This window comes from Cygnus olor, chromosome 1 (assembly GCF_009769625.2).
Source record: "Cygnus olor isolate bCygOlo1 chromosome 1, bCygOlo1.pri.v2, whole genome shotgun sequence".
NCBI lineage: Eukaryota > Metazoa > Chordata > Aves > Anseriformes > Anatidae > Cygnus > Cygnus olor.
This window is the reverse complement of record NC_049169.1, coordinates 19,555,116-19,573,777: the sequence shown is the minus strand read 5'-3', so window position 1 is coordinate 19,573,777 and position 18,662 is coordinate 19,555,116. Positions and strand designations below refer to the sequence as shown.

Here is an 18,662-nt window from a genome sequence, read left to right as displayed (position 1 = left end):
TTAATTTTAATGCACAGTCAAAACAGACAAATATTAGATTTCATAAATCCTATACAAGCACTTTTTTCAAAAAAAATTATTATTTCAGTAATGTCTGTAGTCTAATAATATTTAACATATGAAACTGAGTATTAGATCTATGTGTTCTTATTCTTCACAGTGGTAGCTGTCTCACATGGCCATGTAATGTGTTTACATAAATAGTAATGAAAAACTAAGCAAACAATCTAAAACTATGTCTATTCTGTGGACTTTCTCAGATTTAATTTTGGAAACTAAGTGACAAAGTATTTTTAAAGTTTTTATTGTCTATAGTATTTGTACATGAAGGACACTTTCACTGGTGTAACAGGCATAGAAAGCCGATACATGCATGCAAAATTAATTCACATAGAATGAACAGAATATAAATTATTAATTGTAAATAATCATTTCCAAAATGAAATTTGAGTCAATACTTACTTTTGATATTTACCCAGAAGTGTTAGTCTTGTACATGTCCAGCAAAACTTCAATTCCATAGCTAACTCCACTGCGAGAACATCCCAAAGAATTAGAATTGGCAAATGTCATCTTAAATTGAAAATATTCTGTACAGAACCAGCCAAGAATAAAGAAAAATAAAAGCACATATAAACATGTTATTTCCAAAGAGCTTTAGAAGACAACAGATTTAAAATTCATAGTAAGGGTTTAAATCCAAAGTGATCATACAAAATATACCAGCTCAATTGCCCTCAGGAATTTTTAGTGATCATCATTTTAAATCTACTAATTTTATAGACTAAGTAAATTAATTCTTTATACTAAATGTAGGAAGCAAAAGAAACCACAAAGGTGAAAATGTTCATATCCAAGTCCTCTTGAGCAATCTGTGGGCTTAGAAATAAATATTAAGATATGATTAAAGGAATTATAGCTTTTGTTTGTAAAAATAAATAAATAAATAAATAAAAGAGCAGCTGACTAATTTAGAGAACACACATCTGAAAATGCATTATAGTTTAAATCACAGATACTTCTCAACACTATTTTTATTTAAAACAATTTGAATTTTTCCTACATCTTCTTATATGACAATTCGTTATTCTACTCTATATAATTCTATATGATAACGTGCTATCAGATAACTTCAGGTATGATCTAAGCTGACATTATTTATAACATATACGTAAGATACTGTGTAAAACATTAACCTGTTATCATAAAGTTGCTTTTGGATTCCACAATTACTGTCACATCAGATGGTATCTTAAACCAGATTTAGAGCAGTTTCATGTTTTTAAAGCCCAAAATTCAAGAAATCAGATGATCGCAAATCCAAATAGATGGAATCTATACAAGGGAGTATTTAGGGGTTTAATACAGTTGTTGCTGTTGTTGTTTTATTCATTTTTCCGCTTGTTTCAGTAGAAAGTGAGCAATCTTTGGAGGCATTAGAGGTGGGAGATGACAAGTGCTTAACTAATGACCTGACTTAAGTTTTCTGCAGTTTCCGAACAGACATAGTTGTCCAAAGCCTTCAAAAGAGTACAGAAGCCTAGGAATCAGTTTTCTTTGGCTGATTATGTGAAAATAGGTATGTGGTGGCCTAGTTCAGAATGTGTTAGCAACATATTGGTTTTGTGTCACAGTGTTAGAGTAATCTACCAGGAAGTAAGGTTCAGGGGTTTGAAATTCTCCTTAATCAGGTACAGCTTGAACAGAGATCTCCCACATTAAAGAAGGCAGTAGTCACTGAGCTATCAGTATGGATAGATACTCACTGCATATCCTGCAGTGACTCCTGTGCAATGAGAATCCTGGGACCTGAAGGAAAAAGAGAGCATAAACTTTGACATGGAGAAGGCAGAGGTTCCAAATATAGTTCTCAGAATGGGCATGTTTTCTAGAATAGATATTACATTGGGGTGGGTATAAGAAAATGAGAGAGGGAGAGAGAGGGAGACAGCTCTCAAGGCTAGGAAGCAAAATCTTAAGTCTACATAACAGATGAATTTGCTACGCAACACAATAGTCAGGTTTCCTTTTACATGGCCTTTTTCTGGCTCTATGACTCCTGCCTTCCTGTCTGCAGAAAGATCCTACTTGAGAAAGCACTAAAGTAGAACTGGGGTACATTTCCAGTGCATGGAAGAAATTAGTTCCACTCAAATGAGAAATGAGTTTCAAATCCACTCAGGAGCTCTCAGAGACTAGGTTGGTGCATGTCATGAGTGCATGCTCTAATTGCCTGCGTTTCACATTGAAAGTGGAACCTGACTTCATGTGTCAGGCAGTGGGGACGACCCTAGAGAACTAGGTACCTAGACAGTGAAGAAATGCTAGAAAATAGAGAATTATACCTACCACAAAATATCAAAATATGACTTCTGCCATTCCTATGAAAAGTCCAGGGACTTTACCCTGAGCTGAAAGGTTTAGGACTGTCCTGAGCTCTCCTTGCCTGGATTTCGTGCCTGACTAGGGGCCAAGTGCTTGCTGCCTCCCCTTCCTGACCTGAGCTCTGCCTGTGTCTTCATGGAAAGGGTCTGGCAAACCCAGGGAGTCACTGTCCAAAAAATAAGAACTCCTGCCAGGGAGGTCTGAGACTAGGAGCAACCACAGTGCAGTAGGCTGGTGCAAGAAAATGTATAAAATAAAATCTACTGGTTGTAAGGCTGAGCAGGAAGAAAACATTATCTTCTTCCTGCCACTGAACAGAAGGAAGAAATCCTCACCATCATATTTCTTGTGGGACGGAAGACACCTCACTGAAACACTCTCAAACTGTTGCTGATGAAAACTGAATTTTTGGCCTTGATGTCCAGAGAGACATTGGAAGGATGAACATAACACCAAATAAAAGGGATATATATATATATGTATGTATATGTATATACATATTTCCAGTTTCAGTTGTCCTGTTGTAACTTTTCAATATTACTTTTGGCCATCAGAAAATAAAACTTTTATTACCTGAGCATTCTTAACTCCACACATATAGTGTGTTGCCCTCAGTGAGATTTTGAATGCAACAGGTGTTCCAAAAATCAGAGAAGTGTTTGATTATGGTAGTCCCAAACATCACTTTTTAAATGGGATTCAATCTGCTCCTAAAATCTTCTTTCTAGACAAACTCCCATCTGTGCTCTTAATTCTTACTTCACCCACTGATGTACTGGGTATCACATTATCTGTTTCTTTGTTGAACATCAGTTTATGTCTAAGCTAGGATTGGCCTGCTCTTTGACAGAAGTAAGCACAAATCAGCGTGAACTTAGGTTTTTCAAGGGTTAATTAGATAACATTTAAAATTATGTCTTTTTTTTTTTTTTTCTGGAAAACAGGATTGTGAAATTTCTTTTTTTTTTTTCTTTTTTTTTTTTTTTTAGAAATATGTAGCAACGTTAAAACATTTGGGCCTTATTTTTAGGCATAGTGTTTTGTTTTATTTTGTTTTGTCTTGTTTTTTTTTTTTTTCCTTTATTATTTATTTATTTAGTTTTTAAAATCACCAGAAAGTATTGCAAATAAAATGCCAACTGCTATGTATAATGTCCTGCAGATATTTTTTAATACTTTTGGACTTCCATTGGTTTGGGAAATCTACATTTAACAGTTCTGTCCAGAAAAGACCAGGAAACTCCAATGCAGTAGTATACCACATATGCATTTAACAATAAAACTTTAACCTTATTCAGACTCATAAATATAATTTCAACAGAAATTTCATATACGTATATCCACAAGAAAAAATCAGGAAAGAAGAAAATAATGTTCAGTTTTGCAAAATATATGAAATGCTTAGGAACACTGGGATGATATTTTTGAAAAGGTACTATTTCCTGTACTTCTGTTTTTACCCAAGTCAAGGAAATTACTTCTTATCAAAAGACCAAGAAAGCATGACTCTAATTATATGCATAGCACAAGCTGCATTTTATGAACACAGTTCTACCATATATGCACTGCAATAGCTTTTGAAAGTGCCTTTATAGCTCTGAATGGTATCACTAATATCAGTGCCTGGCATAGCATATATGCTTATCTTTATTGACTTGTTCCCAATATTTGTCATACACCATTTATCCAATTATACAGAACAGGAATATATTTTATAATTGCCTTAAACTCTTTTTTTTTTTTTTAATTTTTATGTTGTATTATTGTTCAAAGTTCATTGTTCACACACCTTTTGTGAGTTAAAGCCTATGTCCTCTTTCCTTACCTATTGCAGTTAGGGCACTGAACATTCAGAAGTATCTAAAGTTCATAAGTACACAACCAAATTTGCATTATTAACACTCCCTATTTGCTTCAGTTTCTAAATCTGAGTAGTCCTGAAACTTGTCTCATCTCATAATAGCTGAGAAGCTTCATATCTGTATTATGTATAAGTCCTATCAGGATTCACAAACTATGCATTCCTTCATCTAATTCCCCTGAGGGACCCTATGCATCTGATCATATGTACCAGATGGTTTGGTCTTTATGGAACAAAGCAACTGCAATGGCTTTTGGTAAAACGCAGATGAGAAAAAATGAAAGCAGCATTCTTTCCTCTGCATAATAGGCTACAAGTAAGAATTCTTACACAGGATAGAAAAACTGGGTGGATCCAATGCCCTTCACAGCCGCTCTTCTGTCTTCTGTCTCTTAACCATCAGGGTATAGACTGATCTCCAAATAAGCTGTTGCAGTGTGGAAAAAAAATTAAATATCACTGCCAATAAAAGAGACAAAATGAACATAACTTTGAAGTTAATATAAAACACACACCTGGAATGCAGGAGAATTCATTCTTTTCTTGCTTGAAGAATTACCATTATTAAGGAGAGAGTCTGAGGAGCGCATACCTAATAGAAGCCATGCTTCGTTGTGGTGACTCCGGAAACAACACCAGAGTTGCTCATCAGTTCCTTCTCTCTTATTTCATGTTTCTGTGGTTCCTCTCTGAATTTCTTCAAGTGAGTGATACTCTGCTTCTTATTAGCAGTAAATATTACCTCCTTCTAAAGCAATCTAGAGGGAGCTGTATTGTCACATAAGTCCATTATGAATCTTTCCATTACTAACATACCTTTAAAATAAATAGGAATTTAGGAGTCAAACTAAAACTGAGAATCTAAATGTACCTGTTGGTTTTGGAAACATCTGCAAAGGTGTGCATGCATTGAAACATGCTCAAAGACATTGCAGCTATAAATTCTTAAGAGAATTCATGACATTCAGACAACCATACAATACCCCAACGTGTGACATTTAAAAGTCTTAGTGGATAGAATAGGGAGCCACATTAGTTAATCAGAAGAAAATGAGGAAAGAAAGAAGTCATAGGTATCCTAAGTCAGCTAGGTATGAAAAATCTTCATCATATATTTTTTTTTTTTGCTTTGAGAATTTATTTTCAGATGATTTAAATAGTTAAAACTAGGTTAAAAATGCAGAATTCTAGTAAAATCCACTTGTCCCGTATTTCCACTGCAAAAAGATTACAGCACCCTTGTTTCTTACTAGTTATTAAATGAAGTTAAACTCTTGTCACCCTGTCTTCTCCAATCTAATCAAAATCTTTGAATCTTAATCTCAGTTTATAGGTAATGCAACATTTCAGTGTATGAACCATCTGTTCACCTTCTATTGCATACCATCATGCTAACTCTAGCCCCAATTATGTCCCATGTTGAACAAACTCAAATTTTCATAAATCTAAATTTCAATTCTATTTCACACCTAAGATGTGCTACCTAATTCCTCTCCACTTTCTGTTCTCAGCTGGAGGCTGTGTCCTTGCAATAACCCTGGTGCTGTGTAGCATGATACAGTACCCTGCAGGAGCAGTGCTGTGGGATGAAAGTCTGCTCATAGTCTGTCATGGGTCGGTGAAGCAGGTCAAAAAAATGCCTTACAGACAGACCAAGGTTCCCCATGGCTTGCATGTTGTACAGGAGAATTGTCCCTCTCATCCTTTTCATCTGAATGTAAAATGTAAGCAAGATAAAGAGGTATGAGCAAATTAACAATTCTTATCACAGTGTATTCGTTATCCTGGTGATAGCAGATCATCACGATTGCTACAAACCAGACAGAACAGTGCTTAGATAACAATCCCTAATATATTTCCTGAATGTGTCTTTAGCTACAAGAAATAAAGGGACACTAGTACCAGTTTCCAAATGTTTTGTCTGTGGCTCTTATGTGTAGTGCTTGATTTGGTAGTGTAGGCATGCTCTCAGATCACTTACAGAGCTAAACCTTATTTGGAAGGAAATACACTGCCTGAAAGCCTTGCTTGAAGTTCAATAGGTGTCAATTAGCACTCCCTGTGTCATGGTAGCCACAAGTCTTTGCAACTCTTCATGCGTTTGCTGGTAGAAATGTAGAATCCTGTGGAGTTATTTGGCAGCTCAGCAGAGATTTGGAGGAGCTGAAGTGAGGTATTGAAGTATAGATTTATAAACAGAGTAAGACATATTGCGAATTTATGTCAGCTGATGTCTGCTAAATATGAGGTAATATAAGATACTTTGGAAAAGAAGCTTCTGCACTTTACTACAGGGCAACAGCAGGCATGCGGGCAATTACTGAAACCAGAAAGTCACACAAGAAATCCCTTAGCAAAGATCTTAAATCCACCTTAAATTCCAGATGCATACTCATTGGTCTCTTTTCTTTTTATCTAAATGTGAATATTTCAGTCAGTTATTTAGTCCTTCGTTAAACAAGCAGCATGTTTCAGCAAGCCTTGTAGGAATTGCATGAAGTGTGAAGTTAGAATGATTAACAGTATTCCCTCCACTGTATCCGTAAAGCAGGTCTTGATATGAAGACTGTAGGGAAACAAGAGCTTAAAGTCAACTACTGTTGATTTCAGTGTGAACTGCTGAGCCCCCTGCTGCTCTATTTCAGTGGGAGACAGCATGGGATAACTGCATGAGATATGAATGCTCTGTCAGCTTCCCAAATGGGTGACTTGTAAGAATGGAGTCAAAGCATTTCTTTGAGCTCTTGCAACAGTGTATCTCTCTCTTTTTTTTTTTTTCTTTGTTACTTTTCTTTTACTTTGCCAATATTTTCCTCTTATTTGTCTAATTAAATTGGCTGTGGTTCAAGAGAAAAACATCCCAGTCCATATATCACTGTGTTTATTGCAGGCAAATGTGGTAAAAATACACCAACCTCTTCTATGCTTTTTTTTTCAGTAGATTGTAATACAGTTGTGTTTATTAGTTATGTGATTAAAACCAAATACCTTTTTTGTTTTGTTTTGTCTTACAGCAAAATAAGAGCCAATCTCTTAAATATATTATAAGACTTCCTATGCAAGCAAAAAATATTTTATGTATCATTTCCAAGGCTCTTTCATCTTTCGCAAATGAGCCCACACACCTGAAATTCGTTCAGAGAGTCAATGAACTGTGAATAGATAAATGTCTGCTTCACTTCCATTCCCCACCGCATTTCTGATTATATATATTCTACTTTTCCAATAGATACAAGTTATCTAGGCTGAAATTAACTACTGATATTATATTTCTGCCATCACTGGGGTGATAGTGTGACATCTTAAAACTGGAGTGAAGGCTGGTTTTAGACTTCAACAGCCAGTCTACCATGAAACTAGTCCTGAGAATGAGCCAAGAGTATTTCTGTATTAATACACTCACTCCAAAGAAACAACAAATTCCCATGGAATTGTAGAAAGAAAGACATGACAATTTCAAATCTTTTCTACTGGGAGCAGGTCATCACTGGATTTTAAATGCATTCAGATCAAAGGAGAATTTACTTTTATACAAGGGAAAATCTCTTACTCAGATATTTCCTCCCATGCGTGAAAAAGGGGCCACCTCCTGTAATTCTAGAACCACATTGTTTAACATAATTTGTCTTTGTGTATTTCAAATCTGATCAAGCTCCATGTGTTTTGTATCTGTTGTTCAGTGGCTTTTCTATATCTGATTTCCTAATAATGACACCTAAGAAAATTTAGCTACATGCACTTCTGCCTATGAATGTGCAAAAGACTACTTCCTTGATCTATGTTCTTTGGTTTATCTTTTCCTACTGCCTTAATTTAAGAGCATAAGAAAGGCCATAAATATCCCAAATTACTTTCCTGGTCAGTAGTATGTCCCTGAAAATGGTCAACAAATTAAGTTTATGGAAATAGGGAAACCCTAAAGGTTACCACAGATTTTCTTCTCAAATAAATTCTGACAATCTAAAACAGAGTTTGTGATTTTTTTCCTTAATTAATCCTTGATTAGCATGTTTTCTATGACTTTATCAGCTTTCTTCTGAACTGATGAACTTTCGGGTTCATTATCATTCCATGGAACTGTTTTAAAAGCTTAATTGTGGGCAGCTTCCTGCTTCTCTTCACTGCCTATTTATTTAGATGTGGGGAAAAAGAGGAAATAACACATAACAGTCAAGATGTCAATTCACCATGGATTTTAGAAGGAGCATGTTGGCATTCTGTATTCTGCTATCTCCTTTTCTTTTTCTTTTTTTTTTTTTTTAATAGTTCCTAACATCTTTTTTTTTTTTTTTTTTTACCTTTTTTTTGACACTGACAGCTGTGTTCACATTTGATCATACTTCCACAGAGTTGCTGATAACTTATTGGGCTAGATGGCTAATTTAAGGACTCTAAAATAATAGAAACAACTTCCAGATTTTATTTTGTCTGGCCAGAAATATATTACTTTTTTTTTTTTTTTTTTTTTAAATAATATTAGCTAAATTGTTATTCTTTTAATATCACATGACATACTTCCTTTTGTTCTTTTCCTTTTTTTTTTTTTTTTTTTTCCCAGAGAATCTTGGATGTAAATCTCTCCCTAAGAAATCTGTGCTTTTATTTTGCTATGAATGCTATAAATAACTCATTAAACTTCCAGATTATCTCATCTGTGACCAAAATAAAAGCAAGTGTTATAAATCAGCTAACAATTACCATGCAGAACTTCTGAGGTACAAGTATTAATGATTCATATGCTATTTTATGCATTCTTGACCTGCAAATCTTTCTCTTTGTCTTTATGTCTTGAAATTGAGTCTGTCTTTGCATTCGCAAGTTTCATTTCATACTTAACAACTCCCTGTGTTAATACTGTCTGTTCAACTGACTGCACATAGATAAATTCTACATTCTTAACTTCTATTTGAATATTCAGAGTAGAGAAGTGTGGTGGTTTTACTCGGGTGGGCGGCCGAGCTCCACCACAACCGCTCTCTCACTCCCCCTCCTCAAAGAGGAACAGGGAGAAAATACGAAGAAAAGGGCTCAAGGGTTGAGATAAGGATGAGGAGATCGCGCAGTAATTATCGTGATGGGCAAAACAGACTCAGCATAGGAAGATAGTAAGATTTATTACCTATTACTAACAAGCTAGAGAAGTGAGAAACAAAGGAAAGAAACAAAAAAGCACCTTCCCCCCCATCCACCCTCTTCCACCTCCTCTCCCTGAGCGGCGCAGGGGAATGGGGGAATGGGGGTTATGGTCAGTCTATAGCGCTTCTTCTCCGCCACTCCTTCTCAATCACTCTTGTTCCCTGTGCTGTGGGGTCCCTCCCACGGGATGCAGTCTTTGCCGAACTGATCCGGCGTGGGCTTCCCACAGGCAGCAGCTCTTCAAGAACTGCTCCAGATATGGGTCCGTACCACGGGGTCCATCCCTCAGGACCAAACTGCTCCAACCTGGATCTCCCATGGGCAGCAGCTCCTGCCAGGTCACCTGCTCCTGCATGGTCTCCTCTCCATGGGCTACAGGTCTGGTCCGGAATCTGCTCCGGCAGGGGTCTTCCACAGGCCACAGCCTCTGTTGGTGCAGGTCCACCTGCTCCACTGTGGTCTCCTCCACGGGCTGCAGTATGGAACCCTGCTACACCGTGGTACTCCATGGGCTGCAGGGGGACAGCCTGCTTCACCATGGTCCCCACCACAGGCTGCAGGGGACTTCTGCTCCGGCACCTGGAGCACCTCTCCCCCTCCTTCTTCACTGACCTTGGTGCCTACAAGGCTGTTTCTCACTCCTCTCACTCTCCCAGCTGCTGTGTCGCACAGCATTTTTTTTTCCCGTCTTAAATATGCTCTCACAAAGACGCAAAACAACATCACTTATTGGCTCAGCTCTGGTCAGCAGCAGGGCCTTTATCTAACATGGGGCAGCTTCTAGATTCTTCTCACAGAAGCCACCCCTATGGGCCCCTGCTACCAAAACCTTGCCACGTAAACCCACTACAAGAAGTAATTTAAAGTGTATTGAAGAAGAATCTTGATGAGAGAGAATGAGCTTATAGACAACAACTGGACAAACTCTGAAAGGAAGAAAGGAAACTAAACTGAAATTAGGTTCTTTTCCTCTGTTTTCTAACTAATCCATGTCATGTGGTAAGGTATTGTCCACATAGCTCCTTTCTTGAGTGTAATCCTTCATTAAACAGTTGGAATTTTGTCTGTTAAAACTGTCAGAAGATATTATCAGGAACAGGGACATGTAGTAATCATGTGGTTGTGTAGCAGCCTGGAAATTTTATTTTGATTAAGTATCACACTGCCTATGAGATGCAATTGTGGTCTTGTTGAAATTAATGATGTCTCTTGTTGAAATTAATGATTTCCTCTAATGCTGCAGAATTTTATACATTTTGTTCTCATATAGTATCCATACAGATGCATCCTGTGTTATAGTATATGCTAAAGAATTATTTCAGCAACAGTTCATCTAAGGGCTACTTGTCCAAAAAGAATCTGACAATGTTTCGTGGATCAATAATACTGTTTTGGAGGCATCTGTTAGGATCTTGAAAAATTTTATTGGCACAGCATGAAAGAATCTGTAAACAGTTAAGAGTATAAACTGCAACATTAATAGATCTAGACTCACACAAACAATTCTATTTCTAAAGAATACAGACTTGTAAAATAATATGCACACAACAATTGACAAAATTTGAAATAACAATTTAATTCTTATGCTTGGCAAAAAAATGTAAACATGTATGGTGAAGGATTCATTATTGTCCTGAGGAGCAGCATAGAGCAGCCTCACAACTCTTCTCAGTTCTACCTGCAGTCAGTTCTAAGGGACTGATCCCACATTCAATAGCTTGAGATCTCTGTGGAATTGAAACACTCTGCAACACTCTTTTCTTCAGCATCTCTCTGTCCATTTGGCTATGAGTGATCTGAACAATGGGAAAGCATGCATTAGGCTCTAAGTAGAACTGAGAAAGTGGAGTGGCTGATGCATCAGCAAGGGACCTATTATATGCTGATTCTGACCTTCAGACAGAAACATATCCCAGAATTACACATTTATTTAACTCTTGTAAGCGTACTCTTTTTTTATCTGATCAGAAACACAAGCTATGTTGTTAGAAGAGATTCTGTCCTTTTTGCTTGAGATATATCTTTTAGTTCTTGTGTCTAGAAGTCAAGGAAACACTAAATATAAAGGACAAAGGATAAAAATCAGAATAGTTTCTGATAAGAAGTAAGCTGTTACAAAGACGGCAGTAAAATAATTTCTATGTTTAGGAGAATTTATAAACAAAAGGCCCAGTCCTGGAAGATTTAACTGAATAGAGCTTTTTAAGGCTTCTTAGAGCAATTTATTCTTTAATAAACGTGAAGAAGGTGGGTCCATTAGCAATTATATACATATGTACACTTATTCATGAACTTACACACATACCGTTTTCACTTTAATATGCATATATTCTGACATAATGGAACAGAAAAAGACCTTTTTTATAGACACTTCAGTTTGAGTCTTGTTCTTTCTTGATGCAGATAAATGAAAAACTGAAACATTTTTCTGTCTTTTTTATTCTATTTTATTTATTTATTTATTTTTGATTCATAAGTTGAATCTTTATGAATACCATTTTCGTCACTGTGTGAGCAATCCACTGTTCAAATAAAGTTCACTCTTTGGCAAGCCATAACCACTCACAAAGGCATGTCACTTTACATTAGGCAATACATGCAGCTTACATTATGAAATACCAGAGCATACTAGTGGCATTTTCACCATCTGGTGAAAAAATAAAAATAAAAATGATAAGATTCAAAAGACATCCAGTTTAGGTTATGTGAGTAACTTGGCACCGTAGATATAAAAAAATTAGAGATTACTGTAGGTTATTTAGTATTTCTTCTTTCATATTTGTTTAGACTCCTGGGAACATGATGAAAACAGTTTGGACATATTCCCACAAATACAATATTCCACAAGGTAGCTCTTCCTCAAAGAGCAGGAGGAGAAGGAGAAGACGGAGAAGGAGAAAAAAAGAAAAAAAAAAAAAAAACTAAAAGGAAGAGGAAGAGGAAGAGGAAAAAGGAAAAGGAAAAGAAAAAGAAAGAAAAAGAAAAAGAAAAAGCAAAAAGAAAAGAAAAAGAAAAAGAAAAAGAAAAAAGAAAAAGAAAAAAAAGAAAAAGAAAAAGAAAAAGAAAGAAAAAGAAAAAGAAAAAGAAAAAAAAAGACCCTCCTGCATCAGGAATAGTCAAGTTTTGGGCCTAGTGCTATAAAAGAGATATCAGCAAAATATCATTGACAACTGTCAGCGTGCCACTAAGATGGCTGATAAATGGAATGCAGGACATAGAAGAAACAACTGAAGAAATTTTTTGGTTTGTTCAGCTCAAGAAGAAATGGATCAGGAGTCTAATAATAGCCATATATCTAAAGGTGGAAGGTTAAAAATTGGATGAAAGCAGACTTTAAGCAGACTTTTCTTGAAGGTAAACAACAAAACAAGAAAAGACAATGGTCACAAGTAGCAACAGGGAAATTACAATCGTGTATGAGGAAAAAAAAATCTTCACAATGAGACTGGTTAAGCATAAGAGCAGAGATGTTGTGGAAACTTCATCCATAAAGGCTTTCCTAACTCATCTGGATTTTGAAGCTAGGTCCATGTAGAGCAGGATGTCAAACTTGATGGCCTCTAGAGGTTCCCTTAAGCCTTCAATTTTGGTGATGCTTTTTTTTTTTTTTTTTCCCCTATCCCTGGGACACACTGTTTTAAGTATTAAATTTTAGGTTTGCTAGAAGTCAGTGGATTTAGTGTAAGATTCCTTAAGATTTCTGAAACACTTCTGATGGCCAGTGGTATATAGGAGATCATTCTGTAATTATCTGCCTGGCAGAGAAGGACCTGGGAGTATTGGTTGATAGTCAGCTGAATATGAGCCAGCAGTGAGCTCAGGTGGCCAAGAAGATCAGCAGCGTCCTGTCTTGTATCAGCAATAGTGTGGCCAGCTGGACTAGGGAAGTGATTGTCCCCCTGTACTCAGCTCTGGTGATGTCACACCTTGAGTACTGAGTTCAGTTTTGGGCCCCTCACTACAAGAAGGACATGGAGGTGCTCGAGAGAGTCCAGAGAAGGGCAACGAAGCTGGTGAGGGGTCTGGAGAACAAGTCTTATGAGGAGCAGCTGAGGGAGCTGGGGTTGTTTAGCCCGGGGAAGAGGAGGCTCAGGGGTGACCTTATCGCTCTCTATAGGTACCTTAAAGGAGGCTGTAGAGAGGTGGGGGTTGGTCTATTCTCCCACGTGCCTGGTGACAGGACGAGGGGGAATGGGCTAAAGTTGTGCCAGGGGAGTTTTAGGTTGGTTTTTAGGAAAAACTAAAAGGGTTGTTAGGCATTGGAATGGGCTGCCCAGGGAAATGGTTAAGTCACCATCCCTGGAGGTACTTAAAAGACATTTAGATGTAGAGCTTAGTGATATGGTTTAGTGGAGGGCTTGTTAGTGCTAGGTCAGAGGTTGGACTAGGTGATCTTGGAGGTCTCTTCCAACCTAGATTATTCTGTGATTCTATGATTCTGTAATTATGTCTTCTGGTCCAATTTCTAAAATACTCTGAAAAGAGAGTATGAGACCTACCAGTGACCAGCATTATAGTGAAAAACAAAACAAAGCTAAAAACAATAACAACAAAATCAAACACACACACACAAAGAAAAAACATAAAAATAATCATTAGGTTGGTTGTTGCCTTGTAACTGAATGTAAAGACTAAAAGCCAGGAGAAGCCATTACTTTGAATGTATTCACCACATAGAAATTCTGGTACCTGAACTAAAGAGCTAGAGAAACTGCATACCTCCAACAGATATCTGAAATTGGTTTAAATTAATCCAAATCTTCATTTCCAGATAGAAAATCATATGAAAAGACAGCAGTGAACAAGCTGTCTCCCTTTAAAATATTTGCATGTGTTCTCTCCAGAGGTTTCTTTTCAGAGGAACAGTTGCCAGTTTTATTATAGGCTGTGAACTCTTTATATGCATAATGGAATAATCCATGAGGGCATTTAAGGAAAGATTTCATAACAAGGGGTAGAGAATAGTATTCTTACCTGGTGTAAATCCACCCCTTTCTTTTTACTTTCTCTGATGATACACCATTGCATTCCATCCGAAAGTCTAGTGAACTGAATATGCAGCATCCATTTGAATATCATGTTATATATTTCTTTGTCTTTTAAATACAGTAGTAAAATATAATTTATTTTTGCCATTTAAATCAGTTCTACAGGTCTGCAGCATTATGTACAAGATCCGGGTTTGTTTTCTGTTGCTGTTATCTCATTTTCCAAGTCTTTGCAAGTACAGAAACAAGAACAACAAAAAATGTAGCCTGAAGCTATTCCACAACAAACTGTGATCTTGTCAGATCTTATCAGCTCAGAAAAGTTGGTTCTGGTCAGTAGCTGTGGAGATTTCAGTAGGAAAAAAAAGAGGTTTAAGTGATGCCTCTATCTTTTGAGTTTCAGTCTGGTACTGCTACAGCAAATGTTTTCAACCCTGACTCCATGTTTTGCAGGTATATTTTTTCCTGATTTCAGAGGTTTGAACTCATATTCCTTCCTTCCCTGAGTTTAAGACTGACTTCTAGCTTTTTCATAGGAGAAAGTAAGAAGGCAAAAGAAGGGAATTCATGCTCTGCTTGTGTGGTCACACACAGTGTTAGCTTTGCATGGCTCTATGGCTGTTTGTTATTTTGCTATTCCCATAAAAAAAAAAAAAGCAGATAGGTGTGGTGTTTCGTTTGTTTGTTTGTTTTTTGTTTTTTGTTTTTCATCTTTACAAAGAACTTTTGGGTAAAAATGTAAGGTGAAAGTAAAAAGGCTAAAGATTTCATAGAGAAGAAATAAGGACAAAGTGTCCACAAATTTATGAAGGCAGGTGTTAACACTTGTGTATTTCTGGTTGCATTATGCACATTGTTTGTTGCATAATTAAGGACCTAATAAAATAGGGCATGCTGGGGTTTAAGAGATGGAAGAATGAAGGAATTTTATATATTGTTGATAATGTAGGTGGGAAGAAAAGCTCACAGATAGAAGGAAAAGAAGAAAAATAACGATACCAAACAGGATGGAGGAAAGGAAAGGAAAGGAAAGGAAAGGAAAGGAAAGGAAAGGAAAGGAAAGGAAAGGAAAGGAAAGGAAAAGGAAAGGAAAGGAAAGGAAAGGAAAGGAAAGGAAAGGAAAGGAAAGGAAAGGAAAGGAGGGGAAAGGAAAAGAAAGAGAGAAAGAGAAGAGAGAGAAAGAGAAGAAGGAAAGGAGAGAAAGAAGAGAGAAGGGAGAAACGGAAAAGGAAGGAAGGAAGGACGGAAGGAAGGAAGGAAGGAAAGAAAAAAAATGAAAAAGAGTGAAACAATGCAACAGGATCTCAGCACTCCAATGACTGTAATTTAGTTTAGAGACTTAGCTCACGTGGTCACCTACATACTGGTATCTAACTTCAGGCATCTTAACTTCAAAACGAATCCCATTTGAAGAGCTCAAAAGCATAAATAATATGCATTTGTTTTCTGTAGCTAGTGTCTACATATCTTTACAGCTTATCTGTTTACAAATATTTCTTTACTTCTGGTATTCTTTATGACTCTTGTTTTTTCTATAAAAATAAAAAAGCCACTCAACAGAATTAGATTAAAGGTACATCTATCCCACCTCTTTGCCTTTGACAGTATCCAGAGATAATTAAGAAAGAGCATAAGAACTCTTGTGTGGAAATATTTTTGAATTCCAAACAATATGTTTACCACTATACAGAATTTATTCATTTCCACCTTTCTGAGGCAATGGGCTCCCTGTCAAAGGGTGTGGGAGACAGTAACAATTTTTTGATAGTGCTTGTTACCTTCAATAGGTCTGCAGTTTTATCTGTCCTCTACTGTACAGAAGATGTTCACAAATAATCTGTGTAAGAATGAGACACTATACACTCCTTTTCAGAACGTAGATAAATCAAAACAGCATGTTCAGTTTACATTAACTTTAATAATTTAGCCCTGGAAAAAAAAAAAAATCCTGTTCAGATCCGTTATAGCAAAGAGTAACAGTAAAGGCAAAAAGAGAGAAAGAGAGAAAAAAAAAGGGGGGGGGTGTGTGCTCAAAAAAGTGCACAAAGTATATCACCGAAGCAAGTATTTTTCAAGGCACATGGTTTCTATAAGTAAATTTTACAAAATAAATAAATAAATAAATAAATCACCTCACATGAATCTAAACTATCAAAATGTGTCTGCAAATCATAGAACCATAGAAAGGCTTGGGTTGGAAGGGACTTCAAAGATCATCTAGTTCCAACCCGCTTACCCATAGGCAGGGCTGCTACCCACTAGACCAGGTTGGCCCAGGGCCTCATCTAACCTGGCACTGAACATTTCCTGGGGTGGGGCCTCGGCAACTTCACTGGGCTACCTGTTTCCAGTTCCTTACCACTCTCTGAGAGAAGAATTTCCTCCTAACATATAATCCAAATCTCCCCTCTTTTAGTTTAAAATAATTTCCCCTCGTCCTATCATTATCTGCCCAGGTAAAAAGTCACTCTCCATCTTTTATATAAGCACCCTTTAAGTACTGAAATCTGCAATGAAGTCACCCTGGAGCCTTCTCTTCTGCAGGCTGAACAGCCCCAGCTCTCTCAGCCTTTCCTCGTAGGAGAGGTGCTCCAGCCCCTTGATCATCTTTGTGGCCTTCCTCTGGACCCATTCTAACAGATCAAATCCTTCTTGTTCTGGGAGGCACAGACCTGGATGCAGTACTCTAAATGGGCCTCACAAGGACAGAGCAGAGGGGGACAATCCCTCCCTCGACTTAATGGCCCCTCCTCTGTTGATGTAGCCCAGGATGCAGTTGGTCTTTAGGGCTGCAAGCACACACTGCTGGCTCATATCAAGGTTTTTCATCCACTCACAAGTCCTTTTCTGTAGGGCTGCTCTCAATGAGTTTTTCTCCTAGTCTGCACTCACACCATAAGTATCTATTCTTACTGCTAGTATACCTAATTGAATGATTCTGATCCACCCTTGAGACTTTTTCACGGTTTTGGATACTTGGCATATGTATATCAAATCATAAAACCTGCCAAAAGAAGTACTTTCCTTTGTGAAAGAAAAACATATCCTGATTCCTTTAAGTATTTGTCTCTGGTGATTATATCTTTAGCACAGACAACATGCAGAATGAGAAAAGGAATATATCTTTTATTGTGTGAAAATTTAAGTTTCTTTAGTTTATTGCAACCACCTTCAAGTGTTACAATATTGATTGTTTAAACTATCTGTTGCTGCTCTGAGTATTCTCATGCTGACTGACAGATCCCATTACTTTATCTGCTGAGGAATTCAGATTTGTTAAAGTTATGAAAATAGCACTATGTATGAATCATCAATCTCACTCTGTTGTTAGCGCTGCGATGTTATGGAGACAGCTGGCATTTCCTTGACATGTTGTATGGATGTCCCCCAAAATCTCTCATCTTTCCAGACTTGACAGAAGAAAATTAATCGTTCAGACAGTGATTTGTCATTTTGAAGATTATCCAGGCAGCCCGGTAACACTGAAAGTACTAATGGCTGTTCACCATAGTAATTTGTGCACAGATTCTGCAGTGACATAAGGACCAAAGTGGCATTTGGGGGTTGAACAGTGAGGTTAATTGGTCTATTTAAGTAGTGGGCATTTACAGCATCAACACTTACTGCACAGCAGAGCATCCCGCTTGCCTTAAGATGGCAGTAGAGTACTTTGACTATTGGAAAAGCATTGCAAGCTTTACTGAATAGTTGAGCTGACAGAGGGAGAATGAGTTGTACTAAAAACTTTCGTAACACAGAACGAAATTAAATAGGGATAAGGACATTTAGATCTTAATTTCATATAATAGTATCTTATATTTTTTTAGAAAGAAAAAATTATTAAATAGCTTATTTAACTAACCTATTAAACCAGCTGTTTAAAAGCTGGAAGATCTGATGTGATAGTAAGAATGATAGTGCAGAATGGCATTAAAAATCACACTTTCTAAAGCTATCTGGTATTTCTTGCTCAGAACACCAGCTTTCATTATTTATTTATTTATTATTTATGAATATTCAAGGCATAGTGCTAACCGTCATGTATTTAACACTTGATTTTAAATTATCATTGTGGAATTAAGGTCTAATTAATGTAGAAAGACCTATTCAAAGACATTCATAAAAACTGATCAAATGTCCAACTTGGAAAAAATATTGAAAATATTACAAATAAGTGAGAGAACTAGGTCATTCTCCATAATTCACTAAAAAGCTTGTGCTATGTTGTCAGGTGTGCCAGAGTCTGGTCTTTATCCAGTAGAAGATAAAAAAAGTGGGGTCTCTAACACTGA

At 36.9% G+C, this 18,662-nt stretch overlaps 1 long non-coding RNA gene across 1 annotated transcript in view; it reads right to left on the bottom strand.

The window, feature by feature from the left end:
- Positions 1-483: 483 nt before the first annotated feature.
- Positions 484-18,662, bottom strand: part of LOC121079392 — a 32,373-nt gene continuing 14,194 nt past the window's right edge. The window contains exons 2-3 of the long non-coding RNA XR_005825009.1: positions 1,767-1,809; positions 484-590 (exon numbers count right to left, since the gene is read on the bottom strand). This is a non-coding gene — a long non-coding RNA (uncharacterized LOC121079392). The remainder of the gene's footprint in view (positions 591-1,766; positions 1,810-18,662) is intronic.